This window comes from Heterocephalus glaber, unplaced genomic scaffold (genome assembly GCF_053883595.1).
Source record: "Heterocephalus glaber isolate CG9 unplaced genomic scaffold, H.glaber_assembly_v1.0 deba00001729, whole genome shotgun sequence".
NCBI lineage: Eukaryota > Metazoa > Chordata > Mammalia > Rodentia > Bathyergidae > Heterocephalus > Heterocephalus glaber.
In genome coordinates, this window is record NW_028258440.1 from 12,559,219 (window position 1) to 12,573,442 (window position 14,224).

Here is a 14,224-nt window from a genome sequence, read left to right on the forward strand (position 1 = left end):
CAGAAGATTTAATTGAAAAAAATTTAGAAACTGGCTTAATTGTCATCATATTTTAAAATCACCACACCCAGGTTTCATCAGAAGCCTTGTAAAACAAAAGGCTCTTTGCTTCCCATCAATTCTGTATCAAGGTGTCATCAGCGCAGTGCCAAGCTTTGGCATGGTGGTTAGATTTGATGTTACTCTGACATTCTTGTGGCCTGTGCTGGAGGTCAGTATGAATTTACCTGCCATACTGACCACTTTGGCCATTTGGTCGCTGCAGATTCACTACTCCAGCTGCTGTCACATCTGCATCTATCTTTGAATCCCAATCAATATACAGTCACTCAGGACACTTTAAAAAATTGGATGTTGCCCATAATTCTGTGAAATATATGTTCTTTGGTTAGGCTAAAGATTGTAAATAAAAATCACTTTGAATATCTGTTTTCAAGTGTATACCACTTTCTTCTTTTAAATACTAGACAAAATATATGATCTGCATGAGAGACTACATCCTTTCAGAATATAATTTCTGAAATTTGAGATTTCACTTTAACTCAAACAAACAAGTTGTTAGCTCCTCGTTGCTAAGGAAACCACTGTGTATAAATTACCAGCAAATACAATAGAGGGTAGTTAGATTCTTGTTTAGTGGGGGCAAGTGCCTGTATCCTTTGAGATTAGAAAATTACTACCTTTTGATTGGAAAGAATAAGTCACATGAGGCTTGAGAAACACCTGCAGAACTATCATTTTTTTTCCTTCTGTTTTAGCCCTGGATGAATAGGCAGGAAACATAGCTGCATTTAGAAAAAGAATTGGAAGCCATTTGTCTTTCCATTTCCCTGCAGAAGATCTACTCCTAACAGTAAGAGGCAGAGATCTTTCACCAGTGTCTCTCAAACTGATCTTTTCTCTTTTTTTCTATATTTGTCACCTTGACCCAGCCTTTACCACTTTGAATCAAGACTTTTAAAATTACCTCCAAATGTTCTCACTATGTTTAAACATTTTCCTGTGCTTTATCTTTCACACTGTGTGTCAGATTAATTTCTGAGCCAGAATGCTTGTGTTTGAATCCTAGCTTTGCCATCTACAAACTGTGTGGCCCTTGGGCAAGTTACTGAACCTTTCTGTGTCTCAGATTTTGGAGATAGTAACATCTACCTCATAAGGTTGTTGTGATGAATAAATTTCAGTCTATTAAAGTACATATTACAGTATCTGACACATAATAAGCTCTCAATAAAAATTAGTTCTCACTAACTTATTCAAAACCTCACTTCCCAAGCCAATATTTTCTCTTCCCAATTCAAACACTTCAGTTATTTCCTACCAAACTTCTTGCTCATACATTTAGAGCCTTCAAAGCAATATGTAATCCATTTGTGAATTTTCAAATGTCTCTCTCAGTGTGGTCCAGGGAGGTGGCAGTGCAAAATGGTAAGAATATTGGCTTGGAGGAAATTCACATCTGGAGTTGGAATTTCCACTGAATTTACTATAAAGTAAGTTCAGTCTTCAATTTCCTCTTCTATAGAATACAGATAATAAGTGCCATCCTCATGAGAGTTATTTTAAGAATTAAATAAGAAAAACTTTATATGAGTACTTAGCATAGTACCTCCTATAACACATGTTCAACAAACATTATTTCCTTCTCCTTCTCCCTTACCTGCTCTTCAGCCAGGCTGATTGCTACAGGATGAACTGTGCCTCCTCCCATTTCCATATCGAAGCCCTAAACCTCAGTTCCTCAGAATGTGTTTGTATTTGGAGACAGGACCTTTAAAGAGGTAATTAAATTAAAATAAGGTTGTTAAGATGGGCTGCAATCCAGTATGACTGAAGTCCTTGTAAGAAGAGGACATGGAGGGAGACATCAGGGATTTACATGCACAGAGGGAAAGACAGTGAAAAGTTGGGCGTCTGAGCCAAGGAGAAAAGTTTCAAGAGAAATCAAAACTGCTAAAGCCTTGATCTTGGACACTTAACTTCTAGAACTGTAATAAAATAAAATTTGTTGTTTGAGTCCTTTCAGACGTCAGGCTGTGTGTGATACTTCGTTATGGCAGGCCCAGCAAACTAATGAAATGATCTTTCCCTTTTTGATGGGCCTTTTTGGCAGGTTTGTGAGAATGTTTCTGAAGATGACATATGAGTTAGTGTACGTAATAAAGAATATCATGTCTCAATGTAGGTAGGCCCAAATGGAACAAAAAGGCAGAGGGAAGGAGAAATCACTCTCTATCTTGCTTCTGGAGCTCAGATGCCCGTCTCCTGTTATGGAATGTCAGAATTCCAAGGTCTCTGGATTTTGAATTCCAGGTCCCCTACAAGTAGCCTCTTGGACTCTTGGACCTCTGGCCTCAGACTGAGAGTTACATCATTGGCTTCCCTTGTTTTGAGGCTTTTACAGTTAGACTGAGTCACACTGTTATGGTTTAGATCTCTGGTGTTCAAAAGCTTCATGTGTTTGGTGGTTCACTGGGGGTATGACCTGGATTCTTGCCTGCCATGATGTTAACAGCTTTCCTCCACTTAGGCCCTTCTATCATGCTGTTTGCTTCATCCATCTTAGCAGACACGCCATGATAAGTGGAGCAGATATGTTACCTTATGTTAAAAATATTTCCCATTGCTCCTTCTGAGAAGTACAGTTTGTGCCAAATGACACTACCATCCCAGCCATAGTTGATTGGGCCTTTCCCAAACTCATTCCTTCAGGCAGGTCAGTGAGCTGTGGGTAATTACTAGTGATCTATGGACATTACAGCTCTCCTAAATGGATACTGCAAACTTAATAGTGGCAGACTGTCCCATTTAGATCTTCTCTTTTGTGATATGTGTTTGAAAAATACACAGAGAATATCAGTAGGTGACAGAATGGGGAGGAACTCAGAGACAAACAGGAATATCGCACTAATCAGAAGCCACAAATAAGCAGAAACCACAGAAGGAAAGTTGAGAGAGAGAGAGAGAGAGAGAGAGAGAGAGGCAGGCTCAATGATTTTTAGGGGACTAGCAACATATAAAGGTGCTAGTTGAGAGAGGACAGAAAAAAAGGTAAAAATAGTTCAAGGTGTTAAGTCATTATTTGAATGGAAAGCAATAAGTGTCTACGGGTCTGATTACTTGTTGGATTCTTAGAGTTAATATTCAAGTACTAAAACTGCACATCTTAAAAGATATTCAGGGTCTACACAATGTCTGATTGTGACTACTTCCTGACTGAGACTACTTTCTGTATTTCCTACTTCTTCTAGTAGCCTGGAAGGTTGCTTATCTTCTCATTGAAGAAATACTGTTATTTTTGTTCTTTGAATTTAAAGGGGCTAGTTAACATGTTTGGAAAATCATACTCCTTCTCTTTGCTTTTCTAAATTCTTTCTATCCCAGGTAACTCAAGTCCTACTATTCCTATAAATCCTTTTTTGTCTGCTTCAGGATTGGAAAATGCCAACAGCACTTGCTGGTTTTGGCATGTATTAGATCCTTCATAACTAATTTAAAATATTTATTTATGCACTGGAGGACCCCTTGCTTAGGGACTTGGGTATATTTCAATGTCCTAAAGATTTGAAGATTTACAAATATAGATTTTGGACTTAAACTAATAAAGAGCAGCCTTCCTGTCATTGAAATTAATAATGTAAAACTATGTCAGTGCAACCTCACATCTTGGTATTAGTTATTATCAAAATGTTTTCATAAGGTTTTATTTGGTACTCAGTTGTCTATGTCTTAATAGCTGTGGCACTCAGAAGAGGCATGATGTCACATGAAATTATCAGGGCACCAAATTTATCTGCAAAGTCATGTTCTACGAGCAAAAGGTCAACATTATGCTCTGGGATGTATCTGTTGTGTCTTTAATAAGGAGCCATCAAAATTTTTGTCCATTTCTCTCATGTTGCCCATGGGGATCAACCCCTCTTGTGGTCCTGTGAGGGCACAGTGACAGTTGTAAGTCCCTGGCTGTCTAAAGTAAGAAAGATGGTAGTTATAGCCTGTTTCTCAGCTCTCATCAGAAGATTATAATTTTTCCTTCTTTGAATTAGTCTCCAAAGCAACTTATTTAGCTGTTCTAATAATGACCTGATAATTTCTGAGGTAATGCTTGGCTCTCTCATTCCCTGCCCCTTAGATATGTTAGGGTCCATGAGTTTTGATGAATCAGATTGAAAATATTTGGAGCAGCTATTATGAGAGGTTAAAGGCCCTTGTACAAGGAGAAAAAAGTAGGAGACATATGCTATTATCACTCTCAAAGACAGCCTAGATATTTCCTGAACACTAAAATAAGAATGAATTTGTCCTAGAATGGCTTTACTTAAGCTCAAGACCCTCCCTTTATGGCTCCTTATTACTGGTGTTTCTTAGATATTGATTAATTTCCCAAAATGCCCCTGGAAAACTGTCCCAAAAGTCAGGAAACATTAAATTGCCACTTACTCTGCATTCATTGAAGGCATCAGAAGCCAGAAAAATCGGGAGGGTTAAACAATTTGTGCAAGGGATTAGGATTAGAAACTACATTTGTCTTCTAGATCTAACCTGTTTAACCACAAAGGCAATATTTCTTATTGTATTTTTATGTTACTATTATGCTTTACATGCCCACTAATTCACATTTGATTGGCTGATCAGATAAGCTCACATTAATCTTGGATGGACCTAAGTTAATGATGCACAGAGAAAGGGTGGTTAAAAGAAAGGAAGCTGAGTCCAGAGCGAGGATCTAAAGCTGATCCTATCTAAAGGATATACTGGGGAGTCAGGATAATTTCACCAATGGACTCTTACAGAGGCATGTATCAGAAAACAAACCTCAATATATAACTCACCAGCTACTAGATTTGAAATCTTACCTGGTAGATCTCCAAGTCAGTGGTCATATCATTCCCTAGTCACCCATCACAATTTGCTCCCCCGACGAAATCCATTACATCTTAGTGTTTAGTGCTGGAAAGGTTCTAACTTGATAGAATTTTAGGTAGTTGTAACACTGAGTTATTTTATTTCATTTCATTTTACCATCTTCACAAAGACAATTCTGGGGCATGCAGACCTAAATGGTTGGTAATTGGATATTCCATGTGGATAGTGACTATACAGACTTAAGTAAACTTTTGGCTAACCCCAAGGACTAATCTTTTTATGTCCTTCCTGACGTTGTCCACCTAGTCTGCTGATTTAAGCCTTTTGTTGACAGAAAGAAGATCATTATTTATTCTAGCTCAGCAGGAATACAAACAGCTCCCTCCCTTCTCCTGTATCCATTCTTTTTTTTTATTAACTTCAGTCTGAGTTGCTTATCATGCATTAGAAGCCTCAAAATGCTTATATCTATTAGCTAAGTTATCTTAATATTATTAGAAACTTTAAACATTGTTGGCTAGCAACATCATTAATGGATAGATTGAAAACTAAAATCAAGGAGAGTGACATGACCAAAATTATTCAGCTAGATTTTTAGTTAATGCTAAAATTAAATATCCCCAATTCCTAATTCATTGTTCAGATTATATGAGAAGGCTTTTTCGCCTTTTTTTTCTGTAAACCAAGAATCATGATAGAAATCTTATTTCCCTCATTTTTGTTATTATTATTTACAAAATCTCTTGAGCTTTTGAAAAAAAAATGGCTTCAGTCATTTGTGATCTTTGTTTCCTAGTGTAATTCTCCTAACACTGGGAATTCATACTACATCTGGAGAGACAGGGACTGGGGATAGGGGTGTATAGAAAGGAAAAGCAAATAGTTTTAATAGTTTCTCTTTTGCTACAAATCATGTTTCCTTTGCAAACCATTTCTATAGTCACTATTCCTCTATGTCTATCTCAAAGTGGCAATGGGCGCTCAAAGTCTCACAGTTTTTTTTTTCCATTAAGTTTATTGGTTCATTTTAGGTATACAGTACAGTTACATTCATCATGGGGATCTTGTACCTTTATATAATGTATCTTGGTTCTTGTTTTTTCCCCCTTCCCCTGCCCTCCCTTCACCCCCTCTACCCTTCCTTATTTAAAAAGACTTTGTTTCCATGTTTTTCCTTTTCTCATATTTTTTCTTTTCCCTTCTTTCCTTTCCCCTACCCCTCCCACTTTCCCTACTCCTTTAGACCTTTTCTTCCTATTTCACAATATCAATTATATATTTTGATCCTTATTTACACTTTCAGTTTCTTACACTAGAGAAACTATTCAGTATTTACACATGTGTATCCTATTTATTTCACTTAAGAGTATCGCCTCAATGTGCATCCACTTAGCTATAAATGTCTCTAGTTTCTTGTTTATGAATGAGTACTACTCCATTTTATATAAAAAAAACACATCTTCTTTATCCAGTCTCCAGTCGATGGGCAGTTGGGCTGTTTCCAAGTTTTAGCTATTACAAACTGTGCTGCTATAAACATGGGCAAGCATATATCACTGTGGTACGATTCTTTTCATTCTTTTGGGAAGATACCCAGCAGGGGGATAGCTGGGTCAAATGGGACCTCTAGCTGCAGTTCTTTGAGATATCTCCATAACTGATTTCCACAGTGGTTGTACCAGTCTGCACTCCCACCAACAATGAAGAAGGGTTCCTTTCTCCCCACAACCTCGCCAGCATTTGTTATTGGTTGATTTCTTGATAGCAGCTATTCTATCTGGGGTGAGGTGGAATCTCAGAGTTGTTTTCATCTGCATCTCTCCAATGACCAGTGAGGTTGAACATTTTCTCATATGTTTATTTGCTGCTTTTACTTCCTTTTCTGAGAAATGTCTGTTCATTTCAGATGCACATTTTTGAATTGGGTCTTTATATTTGGGGGTCTTAATTTTTTTAGTTCTTCATATATTCTTGACACTAGGCCTTTGTCTGAGAAACAGCTGGTAAAAATTGTTTCCCACCTTGGTTTTCTCTTAGCTCTGTTCTTGGTTTCTCTTGCAGTGCAGAAGCTTTTTTTCTTTTTAATTTATATATTTATTGGTACATTTTAGGTATACAATACATTTACATTTATCATTGGGAGTTTGTACCTGTACATGATGTATTTTAGTTCTTATTTTTTCTCCCATTATCTCTGCACCTTTCACCCTCTCCACCCTTCCCTATTTACACAGACTTTGATTCCATTTTTTTTTCTTTCTCATAATTTTTCCTTTCCCTTCTTCCCTTTCCCCTTCTTCCCTTTCCCCTTCCCCTCCCGCCATCCCCAAACCCTTGGACCTTTTCCTATATCAAATTATCAATTATTCATTTTAATCATTTTCATCCTTATTTACAGTTTCAGTTTCTCACACTACAGAAACTATTCAGTATTTACACATGTATGTCCTATTTATTTCACTTAAGAGTATGGCCTCAATATGCACCCATTTACCTATAAATGTCTCTAGTTTCTCGTTCTTTATGGCTGAGTAGTACTCCATTTTATAAAAAAAACACATCTTCTTTATCCAGTATCCAGTCGATGGGCACTTGGGCTGTTTCCAAGCTTTAGCTATTACAAACTGTGCCGCTATAAACATAGGTGCGCATATATCACTGTGGTATGATTCTTTTAATTCTTTGGGGAAGATTCCCAGTAGGGGAATAGCTGGGTCAAATGGGACCTCTAACCCTAGTTCTTTGCGGTATCTCCATACTGATTTCCACAGTGGTTGCACCAGTCTGCACTCCCACCAACAATGGAGAAGGGTTCCTCTCTCCACACCCCCGCCAGCATTTGCTATTGGTTGATTTCTTGATAGCAGCCATTCTTTGTGGGGTGAGGTGGAATCTTAGTGTTGTTTTCATCTGTATCTCTCGAATGACCAGCGATGTTGAACATTTTTTCATATATTTATTTGCTGTTTTTACTTCTTTGTCTGAGAAATGTGTGTTCATTTTGGATGCCCAGTTTTGAACTGGGTCTTTGAATTTGGGGGATCTGATTTTTTTCAGTTCTTTATATATTCTCAATAGTAGAACTTTGTCTGAGGTACAGATGCTAAAAATTTCTTCCCACATTGTAGGTTGTCTCTTAGCTCTGTTGGTAGTTTCTCTTGCAGTGCAGAAGCCACAGCAATTAGAAAAGTGAAAGAAATAAAAGGAATAAAGATAGGAAAGGAAGATTTTAAACTCTCATTATTTGCTGATGATATGATACTTTACATAGAAGACCCAAAAAACTCAGTCAAAAGTCTTTTAGACCTAATTGACAGATTCAGTAGAGTAGCTGGATGCTAGGTCAACACTCAAAAAACAATAGCCTTCTTATATGCAAATAGCATACCCACTAAGAGAGAAATTCAGGAAATAATTCCTTTTACAATAGAATCTAAAAAAATGAAATATCTAGGAATCAATCTAACAAAGGAAGCAAAAGACCTCTACACTGAAAACTACAGCTCTCTGAAAAAGGAGATTGAAGAGGATATAAGAAAATGGAAAGACATCCCTTGTTCCTGGGTAGGAAGAACCAATGTAGTGAAAATGGCCATACTTCCAAAACTACTATATAGATTTAATGCAATGCCGATTGAAATTCCAACAATATACTTCACAGAACTAGAGAAAACAATCCAAAAATTCATTTGGAATTGGAAGAGACCTAGAATAGCAAAAGCAATTCTAAGCAACAGAGACATGGCTGGGGGTATCACAATACCCAACTTGAAACTATACTACAAAGCTAATGTGTAAAAACAGCATGGTACTGGCAAAGAAACAGACCTGAAGATCAGTGGAATAGATTAGAAGATGCAGAAACAACTCCTGACATACTCATCCACCTCATCTTTGACAAAGGAGCCAACCACCCTCATTGGAGGGAAGATAGCCTATTTAATAAATGGTGTTAGAAAAACTGGATTTCAATCTACCAAAGATTAAAACTAGACCCCTATCTTTCACCACGCACTAAACTAAGATCGAAGTGGAGTAAATATCTAAATATTAAGACAGAAACACTAAACTTGCTGGAAGAAAAGTTAGGTAGAACTCTTCTTGACATTTGCATAGTAAAAGACTTTATGAACAAATCTTCAGTATCACGGGAGCTAGCACAAAGAATCAACAACTGGGATCTCATCATATCAGAAGCTTTTTAATATGATGAGATCCCACTTGTTGATTCTTTGTGCTAGTTCCCGTGCTACTGAGGATTTGTTCATAATGTATTTTCCTATGCCATTATCTTGGAGAGTTCTACCTAACTTATCTTCCAGCAAGTTCAGTGTTTCTGTTTTGATATTTGGATCTTTAATCCACTTCTATCTTAGTTTAGTGCATGGTGAAAGATAGGGGTCTAGTTTTAATCTTTGGCAAGTTGAAATCCAGTTTTAAAGTCTCACAGTTTTTGATTTCCTTAGGACTAAATTTCCTAAATGGCAGTATAGGTGATTGAAACACAAATTCCCTTTCAAGGATCAACATCTCAAATTACAAATAACGCATGAGGCTTAAATATTCCCTGGGTCTCAATCTTTGCATTTTTATCTTCTGAAAGGGCTAGCAAAGATTTTCTGAAATTTGTTTGCTGAAATATTCATGCTTGGTTTATGGGCCTGCAGGACACATTTATAAGAAAGAGGTCTCTCTAACATAAACAGAAGGCTTTGGGCCCAGCTGGTGTTTGACAGTGGGGATATTTATCTTCAGTTAGCCTTTTGTTGAGGGACTTTCTTCCTTCACAAAAGCCCCCTTTTAGTATTCACTAGTAGAATTCATTAACTCCTTTGGATTGAGACTATTGCTTATTATAAAGTTTTATATTAAGAAAAATAAATTAATAGGAACATATCAAACATCAAAATAAAGTAGGAATGTAACTTATTTGACAAAATAGGGCACAAGTCCGGCCTGAAAGTGAAAAGTATGAAATGATCATTTAAAAAGCAATGATTTTAATCCTTTTAAGGGGAGTGTTAAAAATTAGATGGAAACATAAACAATTTCATCTTAAAATCAAAAGATTTTAAATACAGTAATAGTATTTACTTCTAGGTTGACCCAGGCATTTTGAAAAACATGAATTTCTTGAGCCTGTGGAACTATGAAAGGAAATTATATATATTGAAAGCTGCTTTAGAGTGGGCATTATATTAAGCACTTCACATACACACTTTAACTAAATGGGCTTCAAAGCTGGAGGAGGTAGGTAGTATTATTCTACTTTATAGAAAAGGGGAATGAGTGTGCCAATTCTAGGCCTATTTGCCCTCAGATATATTTCTTGCTTTTCACCCACCTTGCTTTGTAGCACAGGGATGATAATCCTTGTAGGCTGTATTTCTCAAGCTTTGCTCAAACAACGGGGGAATCTGGTAGGAGACTGGAAGGTGGGAGGAGGAAAGAAACTTGATTTCTTATTGCGATCCCCCTTGCCACAATATCTTCAATAGTGGCTGTCTTTTCCCTTGTAGCTGTACTTTCCTCAGAAAGGCCCACTGTCAAACTTCTGGGTGACTCTGCCCAAGGGTTCTGGCACCACCTCCTCTCTGCCTCTCTAGTTCTAGGTGTCAAAGTGGCTTCCTTCTATCACTAATCTTTAGGTTGCCTTCTTTTCCTCTATTTGGCTTCTTAACTCCTCCATCCACTGTGTCACACATTTTAATTTAGTCTTAGAAGATATCCTCTATTTCAAGCCCTATATTGAAACTGGTGTTTGGTTTCCTGGCTGGGCCCTGACAGATAAACAGAGGCTTTACTCAAGATCATGTAGCTGGCAGGTGTTCAGAACTCAAAACCCATGTCTGTCTGTCTTTCTCTCTCTCTCCCTTTCTCTGAAAATCTTTGGAAGAAGAAAATGTCTTTGAGTATTTGATTAATAAAATCATCATTCCAGTTTCTTAGTCTCCATCCCTATCTTATTAGCAAGGACATTAAGAAGAGTTTGTTCTATTATCTTCCAGCTAGGCACTGATGTTGTACAGTGGTGTCTTCAATGAGTCTTTCATCACAGAGGCAGTCTTTTGATAGCTCAGTGGGAACATGTAGCTATGTAGGTTTCTTAATTTGTCAGTGTCATTCCAGTCTACCGTTTGAAAAGACTTTCCTTTCATTTTTCCAGTTATACTTCTACTTATATTAAATCCAGTGCAGTGGATAATTTTGAGGCCTGAACCTCTGAGAAGATAAAAGTGCCCAAGGTCAAACTGTCACTCTAGATCTGAGCTTCATTCAAGTGAGTGAGAAATATAGGAGAGGAGAAAACAACAAAAAAAATAAGAAAACAGAAGAAAAGGCAGCAGCATAAAGGGAGGGAAGACATAAGGAAGGGGGTGAGGAAAGAAGGAAGGAAGGAAGGAAGAAGAGAAAAAATGATTTAATGGGTTAAGACATGCTTTGTTAAGTTTTTTAGGACTTATTTCAGAATATGGCAAATTATAATCACAGGCCATAAAGGTAATGTAATTTTTCTCTGTTTATTGAATGGTCTCATTTTTTGTCATGGGACTGAGACAATTTTGTAAATAGACACTGCCTTGCATAAATGATAGATTTTGCTTAAAAGAACTGTTTATTAGTATAGGGTAAATGAACAGAAAAGCAACTAGCCCTTCATCCTGGGAATGTAGTTGAGATCAGCTTGATTTGTTCAAAGTCTTTTTGTCTGATTTTACAGAATTTTAAGTAATACCTCCCTTGTTTTCTGTCCATAATTAGAAGATGCTTTATTTGGGGCTGATTATTGGTGAGTACAGTGATTTGCTGATATTTTTCTAAGATACCTGGCTCAGCTGGATTCTGCTAGTCTCATGTTAGAAGCTGTCATTCTCTCCAGCTGACACATGATGTAGAAGAAGTTTGGTTTAAACTATAGAACAAATCCTCTTTCAGTTGGTTTGGAGATTTATTATTGTCTTCTATAAACAAGCAACAGATGACTTGACTGAAATAGAATTTTTAGTGATAGCCTAGTAGAGAGAGCCCTCAAACCTAAGTGTGGGTGGGGGGTGCTTGAGAAGCTTGTAACCCTCCCTTTCCACCACTGGAACACCTGTACTAGACCCAAGATGGTGGGGATGTTAATGCCCATTTCTTGGATACCCCTTTTACTTTCAGTGTTTCTTTCTTCCCACCTCTCTATCTTTTCTTCCCACCTTTCCCATTGCACACATACACACATACTCACACCTACACCACACACACTTCTTGTCCACAATCCTAGGGACCTCCAAGGTCTACCTAGGAAGTAAACAAGACTTTCTCCTTTCCAAAGGTGATGGTCAGGCATTGGGCCTTTTGCCTCAAGGACGACTCCTCAATTTAACTTGAGGTCTGAAATACTTTTTGAGAAATTCCACTAAGCACCTTAATGCCATCCTTTTCTCAAGTATTTTTTTTATAGAGGTCTTCAGTTCAGAGAGGCAAGGAAATGAGGATATTGGTGACTTGGAAGGGTGTAGGAAATTTGGTTCATTTATTTATTTGTTTGTTTTCATCTTTTCAAATTCCTCTTATCTGGTCTGCTTTAGGACTTGGAAGATGGTACAGAAGTTTCTTTCCCTCCAGTACAGTACCTGAGGACCTTGAAACCTGGGGCAACAGAAAGGCCAGTGTTAGAAGTCTCATTACTCTTTTCAGCATAAGTGCCCCCTTTTTTTATGTGAAGCTTTGGAAGCCAGTAATCTTGTCAGTAGTATGACATGAAAATGTGGGCGGGATTCTCAATTAGCTAGTTGCTGGCTTTCGCTATTCAAGCTGCATCTTAGAAAACTAACTCTGAGACAGTCAATCTCTGTCTGACATTTTCCCATTAGTGACACTCCTTTGGGCTAAAGGAGAATTTACTAGGTAATATATTAGCTGGGTACTGATTACTACTAAGTCATTGTCATTGCACAGTGTGTTAGGGGCAAGAGATTGGTCCTTTCAGGCAGTTTGAATCTTATCAAATGCTGGAGCCTTAGGCAGAGTGGGGCTGCTAGGCACTGGGTGTGGGACCGCATAACTCTGTAATCATAAAAGCTCCCCCAGCCCCAACATAGTGACTGATTGTGAATTAATGGTTAAAATGTGCTTGTTAGTTCTGGGACACTAGATAAAATCTGTAACAAACATAGAGTTCCTAAGTAAATTACCCAACTACTTGTTTGTCCGAAACCGATGTTCCGGACACAGCTATCTATAAGACAATCTGCAAACATCTTTTGACCATCAACATTTTTTTTCTCTTTTCTGTAAGTTCTGCTTGCTAACTTCCCCTGCAACCCCCTATAAAAACAGCCTCGGACTCTGAGCTAGTTGCCTCTCTAAGCTACTTTGCTTTGGGAGTGGTGTCTGGCCAGACTAATAAAGGTCTGTTTTACTTTCCAACTTGTCCGATGTGTTCCTTCCCGAGTGTTCTTCGCTGCAGTCAGCTCCTCGGAGCGTTTGGTAAGGCCCTCGGTCTTACACTGGGTACCTAGGAAAGGGAGTGTGTGGAGAAGAAAACTGGTTAGAGATCAAATGGAGGGTCTAGGGCTGACTTTGTCCTGGAGAAAATCCCCAGAGTGCACCTGCATGGTATTCTATTCTTGGCTGATGTTTGGGACCATTTTAATTTCACTAAAAGAACCCACTGCTTAACTTTGTTCTCACTTATTCTTAGGAAGGGTTTTCTTTTTTTTTATTTTTTTATTTTTTATTTTTTTTGTATTAAATTCTTTTATTGGTACATTGTAGGTATACAACACAATTATATTTCTCATTGGGAATTGTACCTTTACATAATGCATCTTGGTTCTTATTTTTGCCCCATTCCTAGCCCTCCCTTCACTCCCTCCGCCCTTCCCTATTTACAAAAACTTTATTTCCATTTTTTCCATTTCTCATCATTTTTCCTTTCCCTTCTTTCCGTTCCCCTGCCCCTCCCACTACCCCTACCCCTTTGGACCTTTTCTTCCTATTTTACATTATCGATTATTCATTCTAATCATTGGTACATTTTAGGTATTCTATGTGGGGTGAAGAATTCCGTGAGACAACTACTTCGACTATTTGTTCCTTGAATTTGACATTTTTCTCTTTTGAATTGTTTAAAATTACCCATTTTCCCATACTAAATGTCTCATTCCAAATTCCTCTTCCTTTACTAGGAAGAAAAAACTCCTTTAAAAGTTATTTTCCTGAAAGCTAATGTAGCCAAATTGATTTCTATAGAGGGAATGAGAATGGGGGAAAATAGTTTTGATGTATGAGCCTTGCTATTCAATCTGCATCAAATTGTAAAAGTTTCTTGGATTGGCTAGCTGATCCACAGGTATTCCTAATCTCTGCT